The 11,115-nt window shown below is 35.0% G+C and overlaps 1 pseudogene; it reads left to right on the forward strand.

Moving 5' to 3' along the window:
* Positions 1-2,596: 2,596 nt before the first annotated feature.
* Positions 2,597-10,720, forward strand: LOC127677935 (vomeronasal type-1 receptor 90-like; annotated as a pseudogene).
* Positions 10,721-11,115: the final 395 nt, after the last annotated feature.

An 11,115-nucleotide genomic window follows, 5' to 3' on the forward strand; every position in this document is an offset into this window, starting at 1 on the left:
GGTCTTCCTTTACATGTTACTTGGCCCTTTGTCTCTTGCTGCTTTGAATATTCTTTCTTTGTTTAGTACATTGGTGTTTTGATTATTATATGATGGGAGGAATTTCTGTTGTAGTCCCGTCTGTTTAGAGTTTGTAGGTGTCTTGCTTGTTCATGGGTTCTCTCTCTTTAGGTTGAAACTAATAGAAAAGAAACTGGGGAAGAGTCCATGTGCACAGGGCAAAATTTCCTGAACAGAACACCAATAGCTTATGCTCTGAGATAAAGAATGGGACCTCATAAAATTGCAAATTTCTATAAGGCAAAGGACACTGTCAATAGGACAAAATAGCAACCAACAAATGGGAAAAGGACTTTGCCAACCCTATATCTGACAGAGGGCTAATATCTAAGATACACAAAGAATTCAAGAAGTTAGACTCCAGAGAACCAAATAATTCTATTAAAAATTGGGGTTCAGAGCTAAGCAAAGAATTTTCACCTGAGGAATATCAAATGGCTGAAAAGCACCTTATGAAATGTTCAGCATCCTTAGTCATCAGGGATATGCAAATCAAAACAACCCTGATATTTCACCTCACACAAGTCAGAATGGCTAAGATCAAAAACTCAGGAGACATCCTGTGGAGGATGTGGAGAAAAGGAACACTCCTACACTGCTGGTGGGATTGCAAGCTGGAACTACTACTATGGAAATCAGTTTATTGGTTCCTCAGAAAACTGGGCATAATACTACTGGAGGACCCTGTTATACCACTCCTGGACATATATCCAGAGGATTTTCCAGTATGTAATAATGACACATACTCCAGTATGGTCATAGCAGTCCTATTTATAATTTTTCCATAATTATAATTTTCAGAATTTGGAAAGAACCCAGATGTACCTCAATGGAGAAATGGATACAGAAAATGTGGTATATTTACAGAATGGAAATATTTAATCAGCTATTAAAACAATTAATTCATTAATTTATTAGGCAAATAGGTGGAAATCAAAAATGTCATCCTAACTGAGGTAGCCCAATCACAAAAGAACATACACAGTATGCCCTTACTGATAAGCAGATATTAGCCCAGAGGCTTGGAATACCCAAGATACAATCACATATCAAATGATGCCTGAGAAGGAAGAACAAAGTATAGATACTCTGGTGTTTCTTAGAAGGGGGAACGAAATACCCACAGAAGGAGTTTCAGAGACAAAGTGTGGAGTAGAGACTGAAGGAAAGACCATCCAGAGACTACCCCACCTAGGTATCCATTCCATATACAGTTACAAAATCCAGACACTATTATCAGTTCTTACAAGTGCTTGCTGACCAGCGTTGGATATAGCTGTCACCTGGGAGCCTCTGCTAGTGCATGAGAAATACAGAGAGAGACACTCTCAGCCAGCCACTAAACTGAGCACAGGGTCCCCAATGGAGGAGTTAGAGAAAGGACCCAAGGAGGTGAAGGGCATTGCATCACAATAGGAGGAACAATGATATGAGCCATCCAGTACTACGAGTGCTCCCAGGGACAAAACCAACAGCCAGAAAATACACACAGTGTTACCCATGGCTCCAGATGTATAGGCAGCAGAGGATGGCCTTGTTGGACATCAAAGCGAGGAGAGACCATTGGTCCTGGAAAGGCTTGATACTGCAGTGTAGGTGAATACCAGGACAGGGAAGTATGAGAGGGTTCATTGCGGAAGAAAGGGAGGGGAGATAGCTTATGGGATTTTCGGTGGGGGGACCAGGAAGAGGGAAATTTGAAATGTAAGTAAAGAATATATCTAATAAACAAAAAAACAAAAAATGAAACAACAAACAACAACATCAACAATAACAGAACAGAAGTACCTTTAAGGGTGAAAAACAGACAAGAAATTTATTGGTTTGCAGAACTATATTTATAATGTTAACATTCATTTAAACTTTACTTTTTATTTTCTAATTTTACTACTTTCTTCAAATTAACTGTCTATGTAAATTTAATTATATGAAACTGATTCTAGGAGTATTCAACAATTATTAACTAATTTAATCTTCATCAGTTATATTCTATCCTGTTAAGTTTGTATATACTTAGGAATTCTTAGGAAAGTTTTCAGTAGGTATTTGAGTGTTTCAATTAAAATAAATTCAGTTTTGATATTTGAAATGTTCTAAATTGAACCTGGTAACATTGATACCGATATAAAATTGAGTAAGCTTTCTATTTGTAGTGAGAAAAATGTTTTTAATTTTTAAATAGTATAAAATTGTTTAAAATTTCTGCCAACAGAGAACAATTGCTTACTAACACATGCACTCAGTGTCTGTGTACTTCCAGATATACCTCTGATAAACTCAATTTCCAGAGAACAATTCATACACATAAGTTACTTTAAGAGTAACAGGTAATAACAATGAATTAATACCTTATTAATAAGTGATCATTATTTATTCCTGCTTTCATTGACTATTTATAAAGGTTCTATTGTAACAGTTTGTGTGATTGATGTCTTCATCTCCTGGGATTCATAATGACTTATTCTTGTTGCTGAGATTGGGCAATACATCAGCCTACACAATTTATCTTGCTACCTGAAACTCACATACACACGCTATGTTCTCTTTGAGTATTCAGACTGTTTTTACCTCATTACTCCTAAATATGTTAAAATGCAAAATGAAAATAATTTTGTTATCTCTTATATTTATATTCCTTAGATTACTAAATCTTCACAAATCAGAAGGCAAAGATCACCATAAATTCTTAAAACAAGAGTGGTCTAAAATTAAATACTGTGATAATAAATGGGTAAAGTGAGTTTTCTTGGAAAAATATGAAGTAATGTAGAAAGTAACTTTTGGTAACTTTTGTTTCAGCTCTTTTTAAGCCGTCTGCACACTGCTTACATTTTTGGTCTTGGTCAATTTAATAGCAATGACTCTCATTCTTATGAATGTTTATGGACACACTTTGGGTTTTCATACTTACAACTAAATATTACAATTTTAACAAATGTGAAAGGCTACACCCTATAATTGCTTTTCAAGTAAAACAAAGGTCTTTTCTCAGTGTATGCCTATGTTAACAGCTCTAGATCCATGGAGGCTATTGTCTTTTCTGTTCCAGTCTCAGCTCCAGTGAACCCCAGGGAAAGATGACACTTGATTAAATAGATGTGTCATATTCTATATCCAATGAGCATTTACAAAGCAATGATTATAAAGTAGAGAGAATGAAACAGGTACATTTGAGATAAGAAAGAAGAACTTTTGATTAGTATATTTTCTCTTATATTATCATATCTTTATATTACTTATATTACATGTTCTATATTAATAAATGACAGACATAATAAAAATTTATCATACGTGTATAGTTTGTGCATTTGCAATTTTAAAATAGGAATAAGGCTACTGTTCTTTCAATCTAGAGATTAGTCTTGAATTACATATTATCTTTTATTAATTTATTATTTTTTATTAATTTAAGATTTATTATTTCATATTACATATGTGAGCATTTTGCTTGCATGAATGTCTGTGTTTTACAGGTATGTCTTGAAAGAGAGGGAACTGGATTCCCCAGAACCAGAGTTACGGATGGTCATGAGCCACCATGTCAATGTTGAGAATTTAGCACAGGTCATTTGAAAGAGTCAAAAGTGTTTTTAACCAATAATCTATCTCTCCATCCTTAATACTAAAGATTTTGACAAAATACAGAACATAACTTTTCAGGTACTGTAAATGTATGTTCATAAAAGAAATAGAGTAAGATTTCAGAATAAGGATGAACACATTCCTTTACTTGATTAAAAAATTAGAAACAAAAAATATAAAAACAGAATGTGTGATTTATAATGTCATATTCATGAGGATATTATTGGATGTTTCTTCAACTAAGTTCTGCATTATTTTTATAATACAAAAATGCATTCATATATATATATATATATATATATATATATATATATATATATATATATATATGTGTGTGTGTGTGTGTGTGTGTGTGTGTGTGTGTGTGTGTGAAATACTCAAGTAAACTTAAAAATATAACTGAGCACCTTTTTTTCCACAGGAATCGGAGTCAGTATAGTCATTTTCTATTTCTTTATCACAAAGTTGATTTTTAAGAACTATATTAAATTAATTCAGTAATAAATTGATCATGGTAACCAGACAAAGAAGTGTACATAAATACAAAAGTTAAGACTCTTGAGTGAAACTGTAAAGAAAGTGTGGGTGCTGGCATACATGTGTGGTAACACTTGGGATCTTCTTTTCCAGTACATGGGAAGGATTCTTTTTTAAACAGACATTGCCAACAGCAATATGGTCATCTTCAGCAAGTTTATGTTTGTCATAATGTATAAAATAATGCTTTCCTTAATGTCACATTTTCTCTCTTGTTGGAGAACCCAGGTTCCACATCTTTAGAAGGGAATATGTAGCCTTTGGTAACTACAGAAACCAGGAGAGCAAAACTAGACCATGGCCAGAATAGGAAAAGGGGTGGGGATCAAAAGAGAGGAATATAGAAGATTAGGAGTGGTATCATTAGAAAAATGGGAAAATAGAGTTCCCTATTGGGGGAAAGTGAGGTAAACACAGAGATGGAGGAAGATAAAGGAGAGGAGTAGTACATAATTTATCAGAGAGTGAAATGGAAAAATGTGGGTTTATAGATAAAAGGGAAGGACACAAATACAGGAATGTGGGTTTTTAGGCAAATAACAATGTGGATGGTTGAAAAGGCAATGAGAAAAATCACACTGATAATGATTTACATCCCTCCCCCATCAAAAGGAAACAGAAGTGGTGTATGTATTAATTGCTGAGTGTTAGTTCTTTAATATTGAATTGAAGTTCACAAACTGTTTAAATGAGATGGGAATTGAAAAAAATCCACTGACAGCCATTTATAACAATAAGAGGAATGTAATTAATAGTGTATAGATAGTAAACTACTGGCCCCTCACTGTATCTATGTCTTCAGTTCTTGGAATGTATGATTTCATGGAAAAATAAGCATTAAACGGATTGAGACAGATATTTGGTGATTAAAATGGGGAGATTATCATGAATTTCAATAGTGATTCCAGTAGAATTATGACTCAAAACCTGGATAATTAAAAAAGAGTGGAATTACTGGAATTATGAACTATAATGTAGAATCACCTGAGTTTTTTGAATATCTTTTATGATTTTTTCCCACATCAAAGAATTTTTGTTTGGTTGTACAAATGTGATTAATATTCTGTGTTCTTTCTGTTTTAGATATAAGGTATAAAAGGAGGACATTAATATCAATAGGATTGGATATCTAATGCATTAGAATCAGATGCATCAGACAAAATTTTGTATAGATAGATACGAATGTGCATGCATTTATTATTTGTAATAACCTATATATACAAGTGATACATGGATGGCACATATAATGTAGGCTATGATGTACATTCTGGAACACCAAGAGTTAAAGAGACAAGTTTTTTTTGTTTTGTTTTGTTTTTTTATGTTTCGTTTGGCTCATTGCTTTTAGTTATTTATTTATTTATTTTTAATTTTTTAATTTATTTTTTATATTCTTTGCTTACATTCTAGTAGCCTTCCCCTTTCCCAGCCAGACACCCATATGTTCCATAAGTCCTCTTCTCTCCATCCATTCTCCTGTCTTTCACCCTCCCTTTTCTCTGTCCTGATACTCTCCTAATATGCTGGATCAAGCCTTTCCAGGATTAGGGCCCTCTTCTTCCTTCTTCATGAGAATCATTTGATATGCTAATTGTATCTTCAGTATTCAGAGCTTGAGGGTTAATTAATATTCACTTATCAATGACTGCATTCCATGTGTATTCTTTTGTGATTGCGTTACCTTGCTTAGGATGATATTTTCCAGTTCCATCAATTTGCCTAAAAAAATCATGAATTAATTGTTTTTAATTGCTGAATAGTACTCTGTTGTATATATATATACCACATTTTTCTGTATCCATTCCTCCATTGACGGATATCTGGGTTCTTTCCAGCTTCTGGCTATTATAAATAAGGCTGCTATGAACATAGTGGAGCATGTGTCCTTATTGCATGCTGGGGAATCCTCTGGGTATATGCCCAGGAGAGGTATAGCAGGGTCCTCCAGACAAGTTAATAAGGAATTATTATAGAGAAAAAGCAGGAAATTAATCTTCTTTTAACAAACAAAAAAGAGAGCTACACAAAAATAATTCTACCTCTAATAAGAAGAAAAACAGGAAGCAGTAATCATTTCATCTTAATATCTTTTAATATCAATGAACTTAATTCTCTAATAAAAAGACATAGACTGACAGCCTGAATACATAAGCAGAACCCAAAATTTTGTGGTATTCAGGCACAAAGATAGACATGACCTCAGAGTAAATGACATGAAAACAATTTTCCAAGCAAATGGTCCAGTGAAACAATCTGGTGTAGCCATTATAATATCAAATAAAATTGACTTTCAGCCTAAAATATTAAAAAAGATAAACAAGGACACTTCATACTTATCAATAGAAAAATCTACCAATATGAACTCTCAGTTCTCAACATATATGCTCCAAATGCACGGGCACCCACAGTCATAAATGAAACTTTACTAAAGTTCAAAACACACATTGCACCCCACAAAATAATAGTGAGAGACTTCAACACCTCACTCTCATCAATGGAAAGATCAGGGAAACACTAACTAAACAGAGAAATACTGAAACTAACAGAAGTTATGAACCAAATGAATTTAACAGACATAGAACATTTTATCCTAAAACAGAAGAATATGCCTTCTTCTCAGGACCTCATGGCACCTTCTCCAAAACAGATCATATACTCGGTTACAAAACAGACCTCAACAGAGATAAGATTGAAATAATTCCTTGCACCCTATCTGATCACCACGGACTAAGGCTGGTCTTCAATAGCAACAAAAACAGCAGAAAGCCCACATACACATGGAAACTGAACAACATTCTATTCAATGATAACTTGGTCAAAGAAAAAATAAAGAAAGAAATTAAAGACTCTTTAGAATTTAATGAAAATGAATGTACAACATACTCAAACTTATAGCACACAATAAAAGCAGTGCTAAGAGGAAAACTCATGGCTCTGAGTGCCTACAAAAATAAACTGGAAAGAGCATACACTAATAGCTTAACAGTACAGCTGAAGTCTCTAGAACAAAACGAAGCAAATACACACGAGATGAATACACAGCAGGAAATAATCAAACTCATGGCTGAAGTAAACCAAGTAGAAACAAGAAGAACTATACAAAGAATCAATAAAAGCAGGAGATGGTTCTTTGAGAAAATCAACAAGGTAGATAAACCTTTAGCCCAACTAACTAGGAGGCAGAGACAGTATCCAAATCAGCAAAATCAGAAAAGAAAGGGGAGGCACAACAGATACTAAGGAAATTAAAAAAATTATCAGATCCTACTACAAAAGCCTATACTCAACAAAAATGGAAAATCAAATAGAAATGGACAATCTTCTATACAGATACCAGGTACCAAAGTTAAATCAAGATCAGATAAATGATGAAAAGAATCTCATAACTCCTACAGAAATAGAAGCATTCACTAATAATCTCCCAACCAAAAAAAGCCCAGGACTAGATAGGTTCAATGCACAGTTCTATCAGATTTCCAAAAGGACCTAATACTAATACTCTTCAAACTATTCCACAAATTAGGAACAGATGGAACACTACCCAATTCGTTTTATGAAGCCACAATTACTGTGATGCCTAAACCACACAAAGACCCAACAAAGAGAACTTCAGACCAATATCTCTTATGAATATCAGATCAAAAAATACTCAATAAAATTCTTTCCAAATGAATCCAAGAACACATCATCCACCATGATCAAGTAGGCTTCATCCCAGGAATGCAGGGATGGTTCAATATATGGAAATCAATCAATGTAATCTACTATATAAATAAACTCAAAGAAAAAAAACATGATAATGTCATTAGATACTGAGAAACAATTTGTCAAAATCAAACATCTCTTTGTGTTAAAAGTCTTGGAAAGAACCAGAATTCGAGGCCCATATCTAAACATAGCAAAAGCAATATACTTGAATCCAGTAGCCAACATCAAAATAAATGGAGAGAAACTTGAAGCAATCCCACTAAAATCAGGGACTAGACATGGCTGCCCTCTCTCTCCATATCTATTCAATATAGTACTTGAAGTTCTAGTTAGAGGAATTAGACAACAAAAGGAGGTCAAAGTGATACAAATTGGAAAGAAAGAAGTCTAAATATCATTATTTGCAGATGATATGATAGTATACTTAAGTGACCCCCCCCCCAAAAAAAAAAACTCAACCAGAGAATTCCCATAGCCGATAAACAACTACTGGAAGGTGGCTGGATATAAAGTTAACTCAAGCAAATCAGTAGCCTTCCTATACTCAAAGGATAAAGAGACTGAGAAAGAAATTAGGGAAATGACACCCTTCACAATAGTCACAGACAATATAAAGTATCTTGGTGCTGACTTTAACCAAGCAAATGAAAGATTGCTATGCTGTCACTGATAAGTAGATATTAAATAGCCCAGAAGCTCTGAATACTCAAGACACAATTAACATATCAAATGATTCCCAAGAAGAAGGAAGGAGAGGTCCCTGGTCCTGGAAAGGCTTGATACAGCATTGTAGGGGAGTACCAGGACAGAGAAGTGGGAGGGGAGTGATTGGGGAATGGGCAGAGGAAAGAGGGCTTATGGGTAGGTGGGAACAGGGAAAGGAGAAAGCATTTGGAATGTAAACAAAGAATATGGAAAAATCAGGAACTATCAAAAAAAAAAGATCAGTATGTCAAGAACTTCAAGTCTCTGAAGAAAAAAATCGAAGAAGGTAGAAATATTGCCCATGTTCGTGAATTGACAGGATTAATATAGTAAAATGGCCAACTTGCCAAAAGCAATCTATAGATTCAATGCAATCCCCATCAAAATTCCAACTCATTTCTTCACAGAGTTAGAAAGAACAATTCTCAAATTCATCTGGAATAATAAAAAACCTAGGATAGCTGAAACTATTCTCAGCAGTAAAAGAACATGAATGAATTCATGAAATTCTTAGGCAAATGCATGAGCTAGAAAATATCATCCTGAATGAGGTAACCCAGTCACAAAAGAACACACATGGTATGCATTCACTGATAAGTGGATAGTAGCCCAAAAGCTAAGAATACCCAAGATACAACTCACAGACCACATGAAGCTCAAGATGAAGGAAGACCAAAGTGTGGATACTTTGATCCTTATTAGAAGGTAGATCAAAATACACATGACTCAAAGTGAACCAATAGACTGAGCATGGGGTGCCCAATGGAGTAGCTAGAGAAACGCCCCAATAGTGAAGAGGTTGTAGTCCTGCAGGAGGAACAATAATATGTACCACCCAGTACCCCCAAGCTCCCAGGGACTAAACACAAACCAAAGACTACACATGGAGAGAACCCTAGCTCTAGTTACATATATGTAGCAGAAGATGACCATTTCAGACATCAATGAGAGGGAAGGACATTGGTCCTGTGAAGGCTCAATTTCCCCAGAATAGTGGAATGGAAGTCAGGAATTTAGGGGTGGGGTATCATGGGAGAGGAATAGGGATAGAGGGTTTTCTGAGGGGTAACACAGAAAGGGGATACCATGTGAAATGTAAATAAAGCAAATACCTAATAAAAGTATTCTAAATTTAAAAAAAGAATTAGTATTAAAAAAGTAGGATGATATAAACATACTGTCTAGTAAATTACAAATTTCATGAGTTCTCTGTTTTTGCGGATATATGAAGTCTGTATCCACTATTCTCTTAAGGTGAGCTTGCTTTCCTTTCCATCTTAATTAGAGAATATCAATTATTTTCAAGCTGGGCTTGGAGTCCTAGCCAATATGTTTCTTCTTCCTTTCTGTATTTTAATAATCCTAGGTCAGAGACCTAAGTCCATGCACATGATTTTCTGTCAACTGACATTTGTTCATGTAATGATGTTCCTTGCTGGAGAGAATTTTTGGCCTGCAGACACATTTGAGTTGAATGTCGAAATTGACTTCAAATGCAAGACAACTTTTTGCACAAAGAGGGTGATGAGAGGTCTCTCTCTCTGCATTCCCTGCCTCCTGAGTATGTTCCCATTTGTTACAATCAGCCACAGTATCTCTTTGTTGGCAAAATTTAAACATAACACAAATAAATACATGATCTATGCTTTCTTTTATATTTGGTCTTTTAATTTATCTGTCAGTAGTAACCAGATCTTCTATGTTTACTAGTGTGGGTTTACCAATGTGAGACAAACCAGATGAAGGTTTTAAAATCCTGCTCACACTTCCCCATGAACTTCAGCATCTGTTATATTTAACAGTGACAATGTCCAAAGATGTATTTCTTGTAGGAGTCATGCTGAACACAAGCACATACATGGTGATTATCTTGTTCAGGCATCAGAGGCAATGCAAGCATCTTCACAGCATCATCCACCTGAGAGCATCTCCTGAGAAAAGAGCTGCCCAAATCATCTTGCTGCTGGTGGCTTTCTTTGTGGTTATGTACTGAATGAGCTTCATCATCTCATTTACCTCAGTCCTGTTATGGATGTACAACCCAGTCATGCTGAGTGTTCAGAAGTTTGGGATGTATGCCTCTCCGATAATTACTCCTTTGGTACAAATCAGTTTGGTAAGAGAATAACAAGGTGCTGAAAAACTTGAAGTCTTAGTGCAACTGTACTTTTTTTCACTATTTTCTTTATTTACATTTCAAATGTCCCTCTTCTTGTTCTCCCTGAGAATTGTAAAAACAAAAACAAAAACAAAAACAAAAATTAAATAATAAATAAATTTTTTTCTTTATTTATTTACATCACAAAGGTTGTCCCCTCTCCTATTTCCTCCCACAGAGTCCCTCCTCCCATACCTTCTCCTCTTCTCTAGTGAGAGGGTGAAACACCCCAAGTATCTCCCTACCATGGTACCAGGATTAGGATCATCTGTTCCTTCTGAGGCCAGACAAGGCAGCCCTATGATCTAGAGGACATCAGTCCAACCCATGTATTTCTCTTTGGCTGGTGGTTCACTCTCTGAGAG

The sequence above is a fragment of the Apodemus sylvaticus genome, chromosome 2 (genome assembly GCF_947179515.1).
Source record: "Apodemus sylvaticus chromosome 2, mApoSyl1.1, whole genome shotgun sequence".
In the NCBI taxonomy this organism is placed as follows: Eukaryota; Metazoa; Chordata; class Mammalia; order Rodentia; family Muridae; genus Apodemus; species Apodemus sylvaticus.